Here is a 22261-nt window from a genome sequence, read left to right as displayed (position 1 = left end):
ATACTGTTTTCTTTGTGGAACAAAAAGAAAATCAGCATTAGAAACATGAGATTGCTTACACGTTTCAAATACCAGTACGAATAAGGGTTTCCTGGCTCCATGTTTTAAGGATTAACGGTATTAAGCAATACAAAATGACATTTGTCATGTTTACTTTAGTTGTCTTGATCTGACAAACCTCTACAAACCTTATAAATAGGGGTTGAATGTGGCTTTTTTCTGACACTGCTGTCAAATATTGAAAAAATACATAAAATGCATCATTTCACTTTCAAGGAAAATCCTAAATAAATAACAATTTTAAAATACAATGAAATGATATTGCTTTGATGATTAATTATGACTTTGGGATATTAAAGCTTTGGCTGCATCTGTCTGCATCAGTAAAAATTGCTTCAAGGTTTTGCTGTCACTTTTTTTATGTTTTAGCACCTAGACTTTCATTAATTATAAAATTATCCTTGTGGGCCTTCTGGCCACAAAGAATGTGTTTTACTGGCCATGTAGTACAGACTGTTTTTACAAAGAGCTGTGTATTTGTGCAAGAGCCCAACCAGTTCAGATGGACGGCAGGTGCCCGAAGGCCTGGACCACATGAATTTTTTGTTTTGCCATAAATATTTTCAGTAAGTCTGTCGTTATTTTTTTCTAATATAAATGTTTACTCTGGCCTATTCTATAACAGACACACATTTCACACTCTGCTAAAGTTCAATCTCATAGTGCTCAACCCTATTTCCAGTCTCCATAAAGGAGCAAGTCACATCAACAGAAAGACATACACACAGGCATCTTGCATTCTTTACATGCCCAAGGCTGGAAACATATTTGATTAACATAAACAAAACAGCCCTTACTCACAGGACTTGTTTTTTTGGGACAGATTGTGGATGTCCATGAAGCTAGAAGGAGAAATAGGAGCAGTTTCTGAATTCTCAGTACCAGGCTTCAGCCACAGTAGCGTGAAGGGCAAATCTGCCTCTGTCCTACAAATAACATTTTCTGGACAAGTAACATTGGATAAGGTAGTTTAAATGTTAGTGATGACATTAAAGTTATATAGTTCCCTAGTAAAGAATACAGATTATATGTAAAAACACTAAGGGATACATTCATATTTATCTTCTGAGATACACTAATCGTTACTAAGGTACGATACTTTCCAAACACTGCCATCTTCAACTCTCACATTCAGAAGTCAAACTATTAGTAGGTCACCTGACTAATTCAGTCATCAATATATTTCTGCAGCATGATTTGTGAGCTAATTGTAGCAGGGAAATTATAATGACAAATATGTAGACAAAGCAGTATACATTACTCATATACGCAATAAAAACATCAAATGTATTGTCATGACTTATTGCAGTGCAATGTGTATGGCCTTTTTGGCCAGATGATACACCAGATGTTTCCTTTCCTTTAGATTTGAAAAGTTCACATGCAGCAAAAGTCAGGTCCTGAGGGTAGGGCTGGGGCTTAACTTTTTAAAGTTAAATGTTAAAATATTGACAATTAATAAACTGTTAAAACAATATAATTCATTTTCTGCTTGTCTTATTTTTTTCTGTCCATCCCCTTAGCAGAATGCACAAACTACTCAGACAGATTGTAGAGAAAGATTTGATTAAGATTTTGTCTTTCACTGCTCTCCTCACTTTTCCTAATTTTAATGAATTTTTAAAGTGTAATAGGATAAATACACCCGATGTAACTACAGAATGCATTTCAAGCAGGAATATATATTGCTTTTATATAGTCATTCCTTTTACAACGAAAAAAAAAAATGGGGGAGGGGGTTAAAAAGCAACATTTTATTTTAAAGTATCAAAGACACATTTGGTCTCTAAATGTGTTTTGCTTATGAGCAGAAAAATATAAGCAGAATATTGTACAGATATAAAGTTGTCCCTTAAGCCCCCAGTGCCTGAGTCTTCCTCTGTATCTCCAACTAACATGTAAAAAGTGTGTGGGCTCAGATCTACCAGGCAGAAATAGTCACGTGAATACGGAGTCATAGAATCATAGAATCATAGAATAATTTTGGTTGGAAGAGACCCTCATGATCATCAAGTCCAGCCATAACCTAACTCTAGCACTAAACCGTGTCTCTGAGAACCTCACCTAAATGCCTTCTACACACTTCCAGAGGTGGTGACTCCATCACTTCCCTGGGCAGCCTGTTCCAATGCCTGACAACCCTTTCAGTGAAGAATTTTTTCCTAATATCCAATCTAAACCTCCCCTGGCACAATTTGAGGCCATTTCTCCTTGTCCTATCACTTGCTGCCTGGGCAAAGAGACCAACACCCTCCATGCTACAACTTCCTTTCAGGTAGTTGTAGAGAGTGATAAGGTCTCCCCTCAGCATCCTTTTCTCAAGGCTAAAAACCCCAGTTCCCTCAACTGCTCTTCATCAGCCTTGTGCTGCAGGCCCCTCACCAGCTTTGTCACCCTCCTCTCAGGGCATCATCCTCGGAGTCAGTGGACAAAGTACAGGTAGAGCATGAAGGAGCAGACAATGCTCTCAAATCAACACTGAATCACTGGAGATGGCAAGAACCTTGCTGAAGCTTCCACTAGAAATAAAACACTTTGCCCCTTTTTTCACTACCCTGGAATAAGAATGTGGCCAGACCTGCTCCCCTACAACAAGATAGCAACTTTTGACTGGCCAGTTCCCACATTTCAGCAAAACAGGCAGTAGTCACCAGTCTTCCCAGTAGCTCCACAGACTTTTCATTGAAAGTTTAGCAATACTCAAAGGTAGCCTCCAAGCCTGGGCCAGCTCCAGAAAGGGCAGAGGGACTATAAAACCCTGCAACACACATGGATCCCACCTTTCCTTCCTGCAAAATCTGCCAACCTCCCAGATAGGAGGCAGAACAAATCTTACAAAATCCAAGATTTTACAGTTCTGCAGGGCACTAAGGGGGTGTAAACTGCAGCCAGACCCTGGTGTGTTGGTAAATTTTAAAGAGATATTTCAGCAGGATTTGCTGGGTCTTACAAGTGCCTACATACAACCTTCACAGGCACCACAATATGTTTGGCTCTGGAGATGGGGAACCAATGAGCCTCGTTTTAATTTTTTTCTGACACCGTTTGCCTATCCTGAGCCATAATATTAAAGCTTGGAAACAAAACAGACCATAATGGAAACTGTATTAACACTGCACTCTGCTGTATGCTATATGCTATACATTGTTTCTACAATTTCTTCTCTGAAATTCTGTTTAACCTCAGGGAGAAGTTTGGACTGTGGTTTGTATCATACCTGCTACGCACAAAAAAGTAATTGAGCACTCTTGTGCTTGCTTTTTTAGGTACCCAGGATGTTTCTTTGCCCACCAAATGGATGTCAATAGATATTAGATTGAAGAACACTGCAAAGCAAACAACAAACAAAACCTGACTCTTCAGAATAACAGCTCTTCTTCGGGATTGTAGGGATCATTTTGCATTAAACATACTCTCATCTGTCAAAGGATGTCTTTGAGCTTCTTCCTACATGAAGACCACCACTTCATTGTGTGTCTCCTAAATATTCTGCAGTGAATAATCAGATGAAGTTACATTTGTACTTTTCAGACTAAGAGAAATGCTTGATTTATATGTCCAGTGCTGTTTCACGAGAAATAGAAGTTTAAAAAGCAGAAAGAAAAAAAAAGTTAATGCACTCGAAATCAAAGCAGCGCCTGTCAACACTAGGTGGCAGCACAGCAAATAGTATTGCTTCGCCTCCAGTAATAAACGTCGTTGAAAAATACAGCATGATTTCAAAATCAAATAGCCTAAAATAGTATTTAAAAAAATTGGAAATAAATGAAGTAACCATACAAAAGGAGATAAACAAAAACAACAGGAGTTTTCCCTTCTCTTGAGAGTAATACTTTAGAGCCTGCCTCCTCACAAAGTTACAATGGAGTAATTTTGTCCAACTACAAAGCTCCAAGATTTATATTGGGCACGTCTCCCCTTTTCACAGGATCTATACATCACCTCTAGATAATGCTTGCTGCAGGCTGTTTGTTGACTGATGTGGACAACATGGATATCTAGAGCCTGTCAGCTCTGCTTTCACCAGAAGGAAGTTGTTCAACACACAGGATGATACTGGGAGACTGGGAGGAAGTTGGTGAGTATCTACAGACTTAGGCCTGAAGAAATAAACTGCACAAAACATCTGGGACTGGACAAGAAGGAGCTGCTTTTTTACATCTTTTACGTATCCCCAGCCTTGCAGTTCCTTGCTTTTCTTCCCCTGATTATTCAATATATTTATTGTGATCTTGTATATTCCAGCAATATGCCAGGGTTTTTGAGAAACGTGATGAATGCTTACCCCTAAAAGCAAGCCATCATCAGTTGTGGCCCTGATGTAAAAACAGACTCCCTTGAAAATAATCCTGAACTTCATCCTCATCCTTTGAAAAGTGCGTGAACACCCACAAACAGAGATGCAGACACATACGATATTTTGGCTGTCAAAATTTAGCAAATTAGATCCTCCATCCCTGACCTCTTTGTGACTCTTGATTTGGTGTTGCAGAGGGTTATAGAGCATGAACTTGGCTGACCAAAAAATGTCTGAAACTGAATGTCTGAACAAATTGCAGCAAACATAACTCAATGTCAGTATGTATAACGCAGGTGGGAGGGGAACAACTACTTACACATTCATAAAGATTAATAAAAGCCCATTGTAAAAGGTTCACTGAAATCATTAGCTCCCTGCTTAGCAACAGGTAAGGAACAAAAAGGAAACAAAGCAAGGGAGGAGGAAAGAAATATTATAGAAAAAATAGAAAATATCATCATGATCAGTTCTTCCCATGACAACAGAAGATAGAGCAAAATCAGAAAGTGTACAACATTTACAGAGATGAGCAGGTATATGAAACTGTTTCCATTTTATTAAAGATCAATTAGACTATGAGTCTTCAGCTGGGGAAGGAGACAACTGAGAGAAGATATAATAGGCAGCTTTAAAATCATGAGTGATACTGAGAATACGTACAGAAATCATGTACTCTGCATTTTTTATCACCTTGGAATCAGTGGGCAATCATATAATTATCACGGATCATGTTTAAAGTGAACAAAAATAAATACTTTTTCACATAGTAATTAGCTACAGTGTGGAACTCATTGCCATAGACCATCATGGAGACAAAAAGTAGAAGAAGATTTTAGAAGGATTAAATAGCTTCATGGAAGACAGGTCCAGCCATGACTGCATAACATGATGACCCAGGTACAACTTCCATTTCATGCCGTTTATAAATCACCAATTGCTAGATACAAAGAATGACTGCTGGGGAAGGATTACTCTAAAAATCCCACTGTTAATAATTTCCCTAAATATCAAGGACAAGATCGTTGCCTAGACAAACTGCTGGTACCACCCAATAAAGCTGTCCTTGAATGTTATGCTAGAGAAAACACTACTTGGGCTGCCTATAAATTCTACAAGGTAAAGATTACAAATATGCCTACTGGAAAAAAAAAAATACACAAAACCAAAACCAAAACAAAACAAATCCACACACAAAACACCACCAAAACCATCAAACACAGAACCAAACACTGAGAGCTGCACTGGCTCATTTTTGTTCTCTGTCATGGATTCCTGAGTCAGTCTAGAGATATCGGCACTGGAGGTGAAAATCCAGACACATAGTCAAGGGCTGATGAAAGCCTGGAAGCCTTCAGTCAAACGCTGATCTTAATAAAGTCACTGGATATATTTCTTATGTTGAGTATAAAATTGAGGCCAAAAATAAAAGCTGATTTTTTTTTAGTTTCTAAAATCCAAAATTATAACACACAGTTTGTTCAACCATTAAGGGAAAAGGCCACTTTTATTGGCTACTCTATAGGCTTTTTGCTTGCTTGCCATTTGACCTATTTCTCCAATTTGAATTCCAAACTGAAACTTGCATTCCCAACTGTTTGAAAATGGAAACATCTCACAGAAATAGAGTAGGCTTTTTGGCTGAATCCTTGCAAATTCAGATGGTGCACTGGAGCTTGAGTGGAATATTTTAGCGATGTCACTGATAATTCAGGTAAACATCAGCTCATTAGTGTCACAGTGTATTGCCCCTGTGTCACTACAGTTGGTGACAATCAGGTGAACTACTTTGTTTTTCAGGCTGTTTCCTTAAGTAAACAAGGTTTACATGTTTATATGCTTTCCATGTGCCCCACTCTTGCAAGCTTCATGAAGACAGGTGCTAGGACAGAGGCACTTTATTAACGTTTCCATGGATGGACAGGATGCAGAATGAGTAGAAGCATCTTCTTATATGCCAGAGAATCCATACTTGAGATCACTGCATGAATCCAGCTCACAGAAATCCTTGTTCTTGCAATGAACTCACCACATGGAGAATTTTGAAGAAAGTTAATATGTAGGAAGTGACTACAGTGATAATCTAGATAATCTCTTGTAGACAACAGGGAAGCAACCTTTCCTGGATCAGCTCATGCCTTTGACTTCCACCTCTACGGCTAAGTTTCAAACATGATTTTAAGAAAAGCACCCAGATTTTGTTTTCACATCTTCACTAGTGAGGAATTTGCTAGGCTGACCCAACATTTAATTGCCAGTAAGTATTTAGATCTTGTAACACTGTTACCTGCCAAACAGAAGAATCAGTTTAGACCCCCATTTATGTTTACTTGTACGTTGAGTATAAGCCTAATTCTAAAGTCTTAATTTCTTGTTTAATGAAAGAAATAATAGGTTGAACTTATTTTCAGAGTGTAAACCACACTTTTCAACCCTTCTGATTATGCTTGTAGGTTCTCTTTGAATTATTTTTTCTTCAAATGCCGATGTTAAAATGTGACCTCATAATCCTGACATGATCACAGGTACCAAATATTGAGGTAATATAGATTCCACACTATTATTCAGTATTCTTTACTCTGCACATTCAGAGGTCCTTCATATTAGGAACTACTCTATCCATAGGTGAAATAAGTGATGTCCAGACTGCTGGATGAGACAAACAACCACAGCCTCACAAATTCTACTACAATATGGCCCTGAAGAGTCATTCCTGTTACTGATAGTACTTATGAGGAAGGAATGATAGGTGCCATGTGACAAAGAGAGCTGGAATGAAGTCTGGCAGCTCTCAGCAGTGACTGTTGCTGTAGTCCCCTTACCTTCTTCACCCTCCCCTTCCTTCCCCCTCGTCCCTGCCTAAGGTAGCAAGAAAAGCAGCAAATCTTAATGCTTCCAACAGACTCTGCATGCTACGTTCACTTTCTCCACAACTTTATTTGCTTTGACTGACATTAAACCTAACCGTGTATCCCTGGATTGCCATTATTCATTCTGCTCCCATGGCTGATTCTGGGTCATTTGGTTCCCCAAATACTCACATGCAGCTCAATGTGCAGCTGGGCTACCAGGATAAAAGCCACATCATGTAGATGTGGCTCACGTGCCTTTTTCCTAGAGAGGTGAGCCTTCAGTTTACCAAAGTAAAACTTCTTGTTTGTCAGGACCCAGGGCTGAAAGTCATCAACACTGCAGCTAAAGAATGGGGAAGGGACATGGGATGGAAAGGACAGAGCAATATTTACTAATAATGAGTGAATCTCATATTTAAAAATCAATTATAAAAGTATGAAGTAATATATTTTTAAAATTATTAAGATGCAAAGACACTAAAATATGTAAGTTATAACAAAGAATTTACCCAATGAAATGTTGGTTAGAAAGCCATAATATAATAAAGAACTACTCCAGATCTAATTCTACATGAGTTGAAGGAAAAAATGTAGAGTAAGAAAAGAAAAACATTTGACCAGCTAGCAAACAGTTACAAAATATTTTCTAAAGACAGTCTAATCAACACATCTGCGTATCAAGAAGCTATTCATTTGCAAGATGCAGTTGAGCCAGTGGTAAGAAGAGAGGGCCATGATGTTATTCCACTGTTCTGGGTATGGTACTGTCCATGCTGCACTGAACATAGGTGGGAGACACCACAATCATCTTAGCTCCTGTTCTTAGCCCCAAAAATCTGCCCAGATCCACTGATGGAATGGGAGCATTTTTACCCAAGAATGTTGCTACTTGTGCAATCAAGCTCGTTGTAACCTAAAGCAGAGAAACACAATTTGATAGAGGGATCTGAATCCAAGACCACACTGGCCACAAGAACTCAAAAAGGTTTATGTTAAATATTCCAGTTTTGGATTAACTCTGATTTCAAATGTTAGTACGTCTAATGTACCTCATGTGACACAGCGCATAAGGGTTCCTCCCAGTTTTGACCCAGTTGTTATTGGAGAACTAGTTTTTCAAGCTGTGAAACCCACTTTATAGAAAGGCTTTAAAACCTTGGCAATGCTTTTGAATGACAAATGCAGGCCTCCTCTGAAATACATTTCAGCTATGTGACCCTGATTTAAGTTAAAATTCATAGACTGTTAATTAGCATGTGGAACAGGAAGTTTCTAAACAGCTCACGAGGTATGTGTTTGGCAGTCAGTACACCAACACTTGAAGTGTGGTTAAAAAACCCACTTTTTTACATCACTGAAAGTTTAATAAATATTTATTTCTTCAGGGACCTTCTGTGTTAATGAAACCTGTCTGCTCTTGTTTGAATCTTTAAAACTCATGTGTTAAATAGTAACACTGAGGTAGTGTCTCTGAAATTGCACCACTAACAGCAGACCAAATACAGAACATAAGTGGGTTTTGTGTCTATTTAACAGCTTTTATGTGTCCATTAAGTGCTTGTTTTCTGTTTTGTTAATCATTCCAGCTCCCATAATAATTAGACGAAAGAGGAAATCACAATTTCAAATGCTACCGTTTCTCTGGTTCTCCAGAGTTAAAAGGAGGAAGCAGGATTAGGTGGCTTTCTCAAATGTTTTTTTTTCTTCTGCTAATCATGCCAAAATCACATTTCTGTGCACATTAAATAGTCAGATGATAGCCCATCAAAACATTGTCTTATTTGTTTAGCATCAGGAAGCAATTCCATTTACCGTATAAGATAATAGTCACTGGCCTGAACTATTTTTTTATCAATGCTATCGTTTTCTTAGACCTTGTGCCTTATCCTCAAAACTTGTTCAACTACTGGCTGCACAACGTGCACATCTGCAGGTTAGCTTTGCAGCCCTGGAATGACACACCACGTGTCAGTACCGCCAGGCAGCCTGATGCCAAACATAACCAAGTACCTTTGGTGCCAAGTGTTGTGGGCCGGGAGAAAGACAGGTCACAGTCTCACGTTGAAAGAAGTCCTGCTCAGACCAGTCTCCTTGCAGCAGACTTACTCTACATCTAACGTACCTCCCAGCTTCAAATCGTGCTTTAACTGGGTTGTGTATTTGCACTTCTGTGCTTCAAGTCAATGCCTGCATATTTTATGTCACTGACTTTCACCTAACTAACCTTCTGAGGTCTATTCCAGCCTCAGCTGCCCTATGATCCTGTGAGTGCTACTGAAAGAAAGGCTGCAGCAGCTTAGTACCATGGTCATTCTTCATGTTCATAACCAATTATATGTGTTCCTTTCATTTTGTGACCATGAAGATGCATTCATTAGCGCACAGGAAATACAGAAGTTTGCTCCCATGTACAACTGAGCCAGTGGGAGACAGCACAGCTACATTCAGGGATTCAAAATACTATCTTCATTTCTTTTCGCACCTTTGTATTATACTACCGCAGTTTTATTGCCTCTTTGAATGAAGATTTCATGCAGCAATGCATTCAGGGAGATTTGGAAATCTAGCCTTTTCAAAGACATATTGATAACAGAATAGTTCAAATTCCTGTAATCCTGTGATGGAATTCAAAGCTTGGGGATGCAGCTTCATTGATAGGGCCTTTCCTCCAAATTAAATCTGGAAGAAATATTCAACTCTTACTCGCTGCTCCATAAGAAATGTGTCTCTTGGAGTTGTAAGACTCCTGAGGCAGCTAAACTGAGAGTGGAAGGCATTCCAGGAGTGCCAATGGAGAAAAAGGGGCAGAAAATAGCTACTAATGGGAGCTTTTGTTCCAATAGTTGTACAATCCTGATTCTTGGCCAAACCAGCTTCAAGATGTGCCAGTGGTACTCTGAGTAGAGAGCTGGACTTTCACTCTGGACAAATGCATGATCCTGGGGGGCAAGGGAGAGGGTGGTGGTAGTGTGAGACTGCTGGAAATCTAGTTTCTAAATATTCACGATATACTGATATTGCAATTTGAATGCCACATTCAATTACAGCAGAAAGTCTATTGTGTGTAAGGCTTCAGTTCAAAACTTCATTGTCTATTGCTTTCTGAATTTTCAGCTTCATAACCTAAATGTGTGTCTTTTAATTTCTCCAGACTAGAAGTACATCTGTTCAGTATTTGGCATATGAAATATTAGGAAGTATGCACTGAAGGAATATCCAGGCTAGGTTATCAGCCCACATACAAAAAGGAATTAAACTGTAATTTAAGAACTAATTTCACCTCTCTGATCTATCCAGCAGATCTTTTCACTATTATTCACTTGTCCAGTACATACATTCCCATGATGCCAAATAGGCTTTCATACACATAAAGTCAATAAAAAGGCAGTGCTGAGATCCACCCAGCAGACACAGTTCTGATGCCAATGGTCAGCTGGCTCAGAATGAAAGAGAAGAAAAATAAGGTACATTCGATGAGGTTCACCCTGCAGATGGAAGAAAAGACTTTAGCATACATCTCAAAATGACAAGGGAGAGTAGTTAATTCTGCTTTTCAACATACAATTTTCCATTTATTATGATGGTTATTCCTTTTAATGCAAAACGCATCTAAATCCACATTCATTGCCCCGTTTCCACTAAAACTGGACAGATACAAGGCAGTGCCATAGCGACAATTTAAAGTGATACCAGTCCTTCCTGTGGGAAGGAGTCAAAAGAGTGACACATACTGGGACTTCTCATACCAGAATGTAATAATTTCTGTTTCAAACCCTACATATTTATTTCACAAGACAACAATCCCTGTTCCAAAGAAATGACCTAGATATGGAACTTACAGGAAATAATTCTGGTTCATCATTTTCTTTCTTATTAGACTTAATCTTGTTAAGACGTGTTCCTCTCACACAGCACATTTCATGCAAAGACTTTTTGCAATAATGATTGAACCTAAACACCAGTCACCAACTTTCTTATCCCGTTTTATAGGCAAAGAATCTAAGATACAGAAATGACCTGCCCAAGTAACTGCATTACTGGCAGAGCGAGACGTCTCTTATGTACAAAATTTCAGTATAAAATATTTCACATTTGCCTCTCATATCACAGTTTAATCTAGTACTTTGCAAATGAATGCAGACATAACTGCTTCAAATAAGCATAAATTATTTTATATAAGTTAAAATAAATGTATCATATAAACCCAAATTTATTATCATTTTAAAAAGTATTCCAGGAAAAATTCTAAATTGTTGAACTACTTAATGTCAAACCTTATTCAAACAGACTAATATAACTTTTGTGAAGCAATCATGAAGAGAAGGACCAATTGAAATACTTGTGCTTTGACTACAAGCATGTTGATGAGGTTATACTGAACTGACACAGCAAGTAAATCTTAATTCCACATTAAACCTTTTCAATTATGTCTACTAGTGAAACGATAAAGTAAAACAAATTTGGACTAATTGTATACAGGAGTAACAAAGCTCACGTAAACAATGAATTCTAGAGCTAAGGATTCCAGTTGCTGCGTCATATCAGGCTCTGTGGTGTGATCAGTACAATGGATACAATTTCTTGATTCTTCATAGTGACTAGCATTTGACTTGAGTTTCTCTGGGTGCCTTATCAAAAGCCTCTGCTTATGGACTTACAAATGTAATATTTTTTGTTTGAATTAACAGGTGAGCTGAAATCAGTGCATGTAATGCTATATGATACTATAACTGCAGAAACTATAATTAGCTGCAACTAGCTTGAATGCTAAGCAGCAAGTCCTTTGTTTTTATTGGAAATGCAGTTCTGTGTATGGTCTTCTAATTGTCGTTTTCATCTTTTGCATTTTCCTAAGTGAGAGGGATAACATGTAGATCCCATCTGAACCTTTTTGAACTTCAGAAAGATTCACTTCGTTCTGAATCTCCACATGCAAACCTACTTTTCTAATGTTAGTTTAGAGCCAGAACAATCAAAGAGTACGGGCTTGTTGTCTTAATTCTTTTTTATTTGGCTGACTGAAAAGAGGAGCAGCTGAATTTGTAAGATTTCATTATTCCCAATCTTGGGAAACCTTATATAAAATTCTCATGGGATTTCAGTGCCAGCAAACATAATGTCAAAATTTGACCTATGTCTTTTGTCTAAAAATTTCATCTAATGGAACACACTCACCAGGTTTTTCTTTTTTTTATATGGAATGTAGTTTATTTATGTGATCCTGGTATGACTGAAGTACTAAAATAGTATTTTATTAAGGTTTTTTTCTATTGCTTTCACAAGTAAATAGCAGCTTTGGTTGCCCTGCAGCCCCAAGTTCTCTGACTTCCCTTTACAGATACATTAGCTCTCTTCAGACCAAGTTGCTGGCACCCAGGGAAAGCAGATACCCTCTGTAAGAGAAACAGAAAGCAAAGACTATGAAAGAGATGAAAGGCAAACAAAGCCATGACTGCAGTTCCCACTGTAATCCAGTCCAGAGATGTAGATGAGTACAAGTGGAAGAATAAATCTAATCCTGAAAATGATATGAAATATTGCGATTCCCATTCTCAAAGCAGGAGTATGTCACCTACTGTACCTTTGATTCAACATGTTCTGTTGAGGCACTGTGGAAAGTGCTGATATAGAAAGTGACCTCTTTAGGTTTCGGTTAATGTTCAGAGTGTGGTCTACAGCCTCTGGAGGATATCACTACACCAGATTTGTATTACAATTGTCTCTGCACCCTACGCATCATAACATATATTTTATCTTTTATACTATAGCACATTTTGTTTCTGAAGCATGTGATCCACAGCAAGCCTTAGAGCTGCAGAAATGAAGAATTCTCTGAGACTGAAGCAGGAAGACCGAGAAAGCTCTGGCATTGAGTTAAAATTGACTTTGAAGATGACCTTCAGCTGGTTTTGTCACTATCAGTCACACGATATAGGAAGAAAACCTGCCTGCCAAAGACTGAAAGGCCACTACAGACAGCTAGACAGCTCTGCATAACATCTCCATGTGCTCAGTCATTTGCACTAACAGCATATACAAGTCAAAATTGTAACTGTAGCTTCCTTCTGCTCAATATCATACAAAAGGCTGGGCCGATATCTGAGAAATTTCCCAGTCTTGCAGATCATAAATACAAATAACTCAATCTGTTCTCTGGTGCTTGCACATGATCCTAAAGATTTCATTCAGATTTTGAACAAGTACAAAGGTCTGTTTGGACAGAGATCTTTGCAAACAGACATCTGACAGTAACAGTAGGAACAACATAGGGCTGTAATACTAAGTAGAAAGGGATGGTGGCAATATAAGAAACAGTATGTCTATACAGTATAACTATGAGTACTGCCAGCATCTGAATATCTTAAAATTTTCTTTCTACAATTTTAAGAAGTAACCCACCCTGATTACTGAATGATCTGTGAGGTTACAGCCTGGGTAGAGTGTGTTAAATTATCTGTTTTAAGAATGCAGCAACCTGACACACCTCTCTAAAATGGATGGTTTTCAAAATGAATGGCAAAACAACAACAATCAATACTGCCATGTTAAAAATAAATATATAAATAAGTGAAGGGAGGAGAGGCAGTGAGCCTTGTAATTTTTTGAGTATTCCAAAAATCACGTATGTGTCTCCCCAGTAGACCACATTATATCCCCAATTTTAAATTAAAATTCCTTTTGACAGCACAATATGGCTTTTAGATTGACCAGCTAATCTATTTTTTGGGGAATTACCACCAGTTACAATGATAAGGATAACAGAGGTCATGTCTTTAAAGCACCATCCCTTTTAGGAAAATGAGTCCCAACTCATACACAATGGGTCTTACATATGCTTCCTGGAGGTAGACAGACAAATAAATATATAATTGTTTCAAAGAGAAAAATGTACACAGAGGGCTCAGTTCTCACCTTTTTTCTACTTCTGCCACTGCAGTGACTTTAAGAGCTCCGTAGAAGCAGAACTATGTGTACGGTAGCCCAGGGCTTCTTCATCAGACTCAGCTGGTCTCCTCCATGGTGGTCATCTGAGCTCCCTGGCAGCAAATTGTCTTCAGTGCAATATCCCCAGGAGTATCTTTCCCATCACTTCTCCTGACTGTTCTAGTGAAGAAAAAGGGCACAAGACTTTACACAGCTTACAACATATTCCTCTTCCAATACTGCTTTACTTCCTTCTTCCCACTTACAGCTTTCTAGCTCCAAGTACAGCCTATTCTGGGAGCTGATGCTGCAGAGCCGGTTGAGCTGCCTGCTTGCCTCCCATTCTAACTACAGGCACTATCAGATCCTTTTCACTCAGGGCATCTGTTCAGCTTGGTAAATGCCAGTATCATCATCCAGCACACTACAGATATGGCCACAACAGGACAACACAGCTTAGCATTGTAGCGATGCGGTGTCACCTCCCTTACAAGGGTTGGGGGCTAGGGAATAAACAAAGAAAGACCCATCTTTCCTGACTATGCAGTGATCAGATTGGGAGCTACACAACACCTGGGAAGTCTAGTGCAATTTCTACCAATAGCGCCAGCATTGTGAACAACCTGGACATCACTAGACATGGGGTATCTTCTCCCAAGACCTTTTTGTCAGAGCCTATATTTCTGATATTAACCTACCTGCTGCACAACCTAATTTAGCATCAAAGACTTTAGACGATCAGAGACAAATACAAAGCTGTCCGTTCAGCCCTATGATGTGCAACAGACTGTGAAGGTAGTCTGCAGCTTTTCAAGCTTTTCCCACACCACTGAGTACCTATCAAACCTAAATGATAGAAAACAAAGGTGTAAAACCGTAAATCCTTGCTGGTGATATGAGCTATCTTAATAATATTGGTAAATCTATCAAAATAATAGTGGTTGCACAAAGTTCCTCAGCACTTCAGAAAATATCAAACCCCTTATTTGGGTGCCTAAATTTGAATTGTTCAGAAGTGGTTGATCTAATGGACAAAAGCTAATGGGACAACCCAGGACTCAAATCATTACTGAAGTCTGTTCCATTTCTCATCTCTCAAATTGCTTTTCCTCTTGATATAGTTGTCTCAAGTGCATGAGCTAGAAAAATGAAATACATATTCAACATTTCACCTGGGCACAGTGTACATAGAGGAGTTGCATAGTTGTTTTAATGAAGAACTCCATATCATAAGCTCCCAGTACAAACACAGTATCAGTTGATATAAATCTCTAAAATTCCACTCATTATGTGGATTACTTAATATAGATGGCTGATAACTGGAAATTCCCTTGTTTACTAGTCTATGCAAGCCTCAATTCACATCTAAATGTATCCCTATTAAGGAAAAGTACTTAAGCATGTGTTTAATTCCCAGAGTCCCAGGCTCAAATGCTTTCTGCAGTAGAGTTGTTGTAACTGTGAGCATCTAAAGAGACTGCTTTCCAGAACAGGGGTGTTTTTTCTGAATGAAGGCCACAGCTCATTTTAGAAATATGCGCCTGTCTTACTGCAATAAATGGCATACTGTTGTGCTCCCATGCCTGGCTGAAGTGAATACGCTTGAACAGTGCAGCTTACCCACACTGCTTACTCCTCACAGCAGTGGCTGTGACAAGGGATCATTAGTGAATTAAGAATCTCTGGCTTTTCCATGTCATCTGTAGTCTTGATTGCACGACTTCAAAATGGGTTAAAAAAAAATTTACAATTTGTAGCTCTCAGATTTCAGTAGATTTCTATGTTTCTGGGAAGAAGTACAATTCTATGGAGCTGCACTAGCCATCGTTACTTTAAAATGAATATAAAGTCGTATTTCAGAGCTAAATTACCTTTTTCAGAACAAGTGTTGCATCACTTTCTAACCATAATTTATATGATTTCAGATTGGAGTTCAGGGACCTGGAAGCCAATTTTTTTTTTTAAACTTACAGTAAAAATTTCTGCATTTACAGCACAGTTTCTGTTCATCAGAGTTATGATTTCCATTGTTTTTTTTTGGTTTTCAGCTCTATAAATCCTAAATGTGCCTTTCATTTAATTTTTCCACACTTTAAGTACATCTGTTCAACATTTGGTTCATGAAATACTAGGAAGTATGCTCTGAAGAAATATTCACTTTACTTGTCAGCCTACAAAGAAATGCAACAAATCTGTACTAACATTTTTCTTTTCAGTAGCTCACACTTAACCAGCTAACTCCTACACTTAGTAAAAACACACCCATGATTTAATTGACATGAGGATAGTTCTATATCTAGAACATTTATTAAAATGTATATACAAGCTTCTAACTCTTAGAATCATAAAAGGCAGTAAATCAATATTATAATGTCTTTAATCTGTCTTAGGGAAAGGCATATCAGGTTAGAATTTAGTTGAATGAAACTGTGCTGTCTTTTACTCTCTCATTAGTTGCCTCTTTGCGACACCTGGAAACAACTTCTATACTGGGAGAAAGGTGTTCCATTCTATTTCAAAAAGACCTCCTCCTATATTAAAAAAAAAAATTAAAAAATAAATAAAAAAAAAAGTTAAAAATGATCTGTCACTCATAAATAGTGATAAAGAAACATTAAATACAGCTAAACTTACCACTGCCATTTTGTTCTGTTAAAACCCAGAAAATGGCAGAGCAGGTGCAGTAAATGCTGGTAGAAGCTATAACTAGTTTAGATGAGTAAGTATGCAAAGTAGCAATAAATACATTGTGCACTTTATAACACAAATCACGTGAGGTCCTCAGTGATCTACTCCAAATTGCATGGGAAATTAAAAAAAAAAAAAAAATTAACCCATACTGGTCTAAGTTCTGATTTCAAGAGAGTGTGACATCAGTATAAGTTTTAGTGGAACTGCTTCTCCAGTAACCTGATGCAATCGCAAAGTTAAATGCCTGCCCGAGACACTGACTTTTCTGCAGGTAGATATAAATTACGCAAGGGTACAAACACTGCAAACCACACCTTTGCGTGCCAGTCAGAGTAATAATACCTGCTGACCAACAGAACACAGATTTCCCTGTAAAGCTTCTACACCTTTGTCAAGGCTTAAATTAAGGCTTCTTAGACTGAAACAATAGCAACATCTCCAAGTGAGCACTGTCTTGCAGCTGCCAGAGCCGCTGGAGTTCTCAGATTACATCGTTACCTGTTAGAGAGCAAAATCAGACCCAGTGCAAAGTCTCCTCAGTCAACTCCTTCTTTCTCAGAGCACAGTACCCTCTGGTTCTGGGCTGAGTGGCTATAATATACACAGGTCTTTGGAAAATCAAGGAACGTAGAACCTTATTATCTACTTGAAGTCTTACGTGGATTTTCAAAGGGTTGAATTTAATCACCTGTCCGACCCCAGCCTAAGACCACAGGTTTTGTCATGAGAGGAGAGTCAGGCTGAGACTGCAGGATATCAGAAGAAGCTAGAGCATCTACCCATAGAACGACAAGGAAATCCCATGTTCCCTGGAGGAACCACTGTAGCCTCAAGCTGCCTTCACTTGATGTTTTGCAGTCTCAAGATACAGATCCCACTAGTGCACAGTTTATAGCCCTTTCTTGCATGAAGCCACTCTGCTGGGTCATTTTTCTGTGTTTTGATTGTAGTAACTTTTAATAGTGGAAAACAGGGAACTGCAAATTAGAAATTTTCCCAAGGATCTCCATAACAATTTGCTTTGGGACAACTGGATTCATTCTCCTTACGTTACTCTGCAGAGCAAAGTCTAGCTCCTCTCTTCAGTCACCCTCCTGCAAGAGACTAAGGAAAGGCTGGTTATTGCAAACAAATAAGAGAGCGTGGGATCTTACTGAGCATGCAGTACTTTCGTCTTAGCTCTTTTAACAGCTGGTGTATTAGTTCCCAAGGGCTCCCATATGTAAGGGATGACTGGATCCCTTCTGATAGACAGAAATGTATAGAACAAATTCATTTCTCCTTTCTAATATGACACATAAAGTACTATCCACTGAAATGGTTTTGTTGCCAAGGTCTAAGATGTGTTCTCTGGTTACATCATTTACAGCTAGATACTGCTGCTTTCTTACTGGAAAACACGGACCTCACCAAGAAAACTAAAATGGTTATATGAGTACTTAGGGAAACACCATTCCCTTATTTAACAATCCTGCATGTACTTTTCTTCATAAGAAAAAAAAAAATCAAACCAAACCCTTTCAGTTATGCCATTCTAATATCATATAAAAATGTTTAATTTTTCCCTCCTGGATGCAAAGCTGTGGTAACTGATATGTTTTTCTTTATTTTGATGTGTGTGTGTAACTTCTCAGAGTAGTAACAGTGCATGCTTCAAGCTTGTAATTTAAAACTGCCTGCTTCCAGCATGTATCAGAAGTGGAAAGCAGCAAATTGAATTCAAGTAATTCCTATAGAGGGATTACTTAGAATTCCATCAGACTGTGAGTGCTTGTCCAAAACGTGGATACTGGGCATCAAAAATTATTTTCTTCTTTGGCTTTGGCAACATCATATACTGAACAGATTGATAATTTTCCCTGATCTCCTTTTTCATTTTTTTTGGCTTCTCAGTGTTCCTTATTAAAACTATTCTATCCATTTATTAACTCATAAAATCACGATTGTTTTTGGACAGAACTGGTAAAAAGTGCTGGAAAGTTAGTGATCTGAACTCCCCAAGTAAAATAAAATTTGCAGACAGAAATTGTTGTTATGGGAGATAATAAGGAGAATGGTTTAGATATGAAGTTATTTTTATTTCCATAATATGCCACCAGGTGCTGTATGCTCTGTATCATGGCGTACACATTACTGAATTCACTTTTGGGAAGTAATGACAAATAAAACTCTAAAAGATTCAGAGAAACTGTTCTGGAGGACTTCCACAAAGGCTTGGGAGTCTATTCATCTGCCTCTTATTTGAAATACCTTTTTTTTCTGTCCCCAAATGGTAAGGTTACTGGCATGCTCCCTCAAACAGCTCATCCTCTCAGCTACTTTATAAGCACAACTGGCCTTATATACATTAGGGCCTAGATAAAAATATTTCCTATCTTTTCTCATCACACACACTAAGCATCCACTTGCCCCCTTATGGGTGTCATTGCTTCCTACAGTAAACCTTCAACAATCACTCTATTTATATACTTAATGAATCCCAGAGTTGTTTGTACTGGCTGACGTGCCACATTGTAGAAGAGCAGTAAAAGTTGACACACATCTCCTCAAAACAAAAAAAAAGCATATCTCAGGTCCATGGTCGTCTGATTGTATGAGCCCCAGCAGAAATACTGACTTGCTTCTGAAAAAGGGACCCATATGGGCAAATACACTGCAATCTAGAAGCAACATAGGACTGCTCAGCTCTCTTGACTGTTCTCCAAAGAAAGGTTTATGGATAGTAAATTGTCCTAAGAGATTTCCACTGGACTTCCATCTGATGTTGTTTCTGCCTAAGAGTTCTTTTCCCTTCATCCTTTCCTTCCTGGTGCCATCTACAGAAGCAAGGTCACCTAAGTGGGAGGTCCATTTAATTTATTATTCAAACATTTAGAAAGGTACAGCTTCAGTTTAGATATTTGGTGAGCCAACAGTCACACTACTTTATTGAAAGTACAAACATTTTAACAGTCAATATTTAGCCCCGCGAAATGTAATCCCAGTAATTTTTCAGTGTTCCTTATTGCTTTAATTTTCTGTTACCATTTAGCCCCAAATACTAAAGGTTTCTGGATTACAAATTACCTGGAAACCACAACATTTAATGACATTAGATTAAACTTACTAGATTTTTTTCCCTTGCAAAACTAAACATAGTATAAATTCCTTTTAAAAAATTTTATTGCACATTTTATGCTTTGAGAAGCACTGAAACTGCATGGTTTCCACCAAGCACACGTGACTCAGAGGAATAAAAACTGCAGTTAGGCTTGTAAAAAGCATATTATTTTTAAAGCCCTAACCCAATGTAGCGGAAAAGTCTTGTACGTCTTTACCTCCTTTATAGGAGAATATTAAGTGCAACCCCAACCCTTTATAACAATGTATCATCTGTTTCAAATTGGAAGGAAATCAACTCTCTAATATGGTAAAATAACATATAAGTTAATTTTCTAATTGAACTCTCTGGTCTTGGACTGCCTGCAGTAGACCTTGACAATCTGAGATCCAGACAAGCTCTGGTATTTTGGAGAGAGGATTGATTGTTACTAATTATATATAGTTGACTATTTCCACTAGTATAAAGGAAGAGCAGTTGCCTGCATAATCAACATTCAACACACAAAAAAAACCCCCACACTAATGCCTTATTATCATTGAGAACTGAAACCCACAATATTCAGGAAATTCTGAGCCCTGGTTCTCAGAGTAATTACAGCTCAGCAGCATCCTCCTGTGCAGTATTACAAACCAGCTAAAACCTCAACATTAGCATATGCATAGGACAGAATTTTTTAGACACTTGTAGCCTTTGGGGTTTTTTTCCCTCCAGAGAGCATTAATGACAAACCACAGTGGAATTCAAGTGCTTGTGAGCCAGCAAGATTTTAAATGACATCCTGGAAAGGAAAAATTTCACACTATTAGTTTTAGTCATAGGGTTATATTAGAGCTGTTCAGAGCCCATTCTCCTGAGCAATGGGGACATGCACGGTACCTTTCCCTGTCCCTGACTGCTTTATTACAAATTATTATTATGAAGTATCAAACTACGCACAAACAGTAGAGAGCGTACAGCTTAGGAGGGTTGAATTCCCCATTTTCAGAAATGTTTACACTCCAAAAATTCCCCCAAAGATAAAGGGTGTAGGCACTCAACATATCTAATAAATAGAACTGTGGTATTCAAGGTATACAAGGAGGAAGAAAACTATTCCTTGTTGAAAGAGCGTTCCACCTCCACTCAACAGCCACCCAAGATGTAAACCACATGGCTCCCCCTGATGCTCTCCTCTGTGCATTGGAACATCTCTTTCAATAGAGAGCTGCCAGCAGAAACAGCCCTGGAAAGTCATATCATGGAGGTAACATGGAATTAATCCTGTTACTGCTGATTAGTTATCAAGCATCTATGAAAATGAAGTTTAATTAGAAGAAGGGAACCCATATTCAAAAGGTTACACAGAAAAAATAATACAGGAATGCACATATGTGAGTTATGTTATCTTATGGAGAGTTGAAAAAAGAAAAAAAAAAAAAAAGAAAAAAGAAAATTTTCATTTTCCTTTAGCCACTAGAGGAAAGGACTCTTGTCTAATAGACAGTGGCTAAGTACACTGTTACCATTTATAGGTCCCCCATTTAGCAGGAAAGATCTCATTAATATTGTATGTATATATTGGCTCACAGTGGGCTTACTATAGACCAAATTTGGAAGAGATTTTTTTTCCTTGAGACCAGTGATCTTCGGTTACATCATGGCCAAGGCTTATTCTTAGTTTCCATTCCAGCATCGGGCTAACAAATCCAGATTTCAATGGTGGGTTTAAACAAGCTTCAAGCATGAGAAGAATGCTCTTATTAAAATAAGAATATGTAGTCTTGTACTCTGTGCAACTTAGTTTTCCAAAACAAAACTTATTTTTTCTCTATAAAAATAAGACGTTCCCAGAATCAGTCCAAAAAAAAAATATGAAAGGGTTCAGTGATGCATCTTAGTAATCTGCTCCATTTTTCTGAAGTGCCTATCATGGTACAAAACCATTACCTACATTTTGAAAAAGATGTAGGCAAAATTTATTTCTTCTTTGTCTAAATAAGGAAAAAAAAGGGATTTTTCTTTTCACTGAAAAATAAAACCTTCCTCTTAAGTTCTCTTCTTAAAATAGGTTTCCTGAAACCATCTTAATGTCTTGCACAACTGTGTTACAACAAAGTATGATTTTAGTTGTGCAGGCAAGTAGAAATATCATTTAAAAGTGAAAAGAAAAATTCTTTCTTAGCACACTACCCTGTTGAGCTCAACTAATGCATAATTTTACAAGATACATGGAAAAACTGGTAGTAAAGACAGTCCAGGCTGAGTCTTGAAGTGCATGAAGGAGAATTAATCCATGGTGGCATCTTCAGAAACAAGATGTGTGGGACAAAGTGGACATCTGACACATGTACGAAT

Source organism: Nesoenas mayeri (genome assembly GCF_963082525.1).
Source record: "Nesoenas mayeri genome assembly, chromosome: 5".
NCBI classification, from domain to species: Eukaryota; Metazoa; Chordata; class Aves; order Columbiformes; family Columbidae; genus Nesoenas; species Nesoenas mayeri.
Note: the sequence above shows the minus strand (reverse complement) of the source record.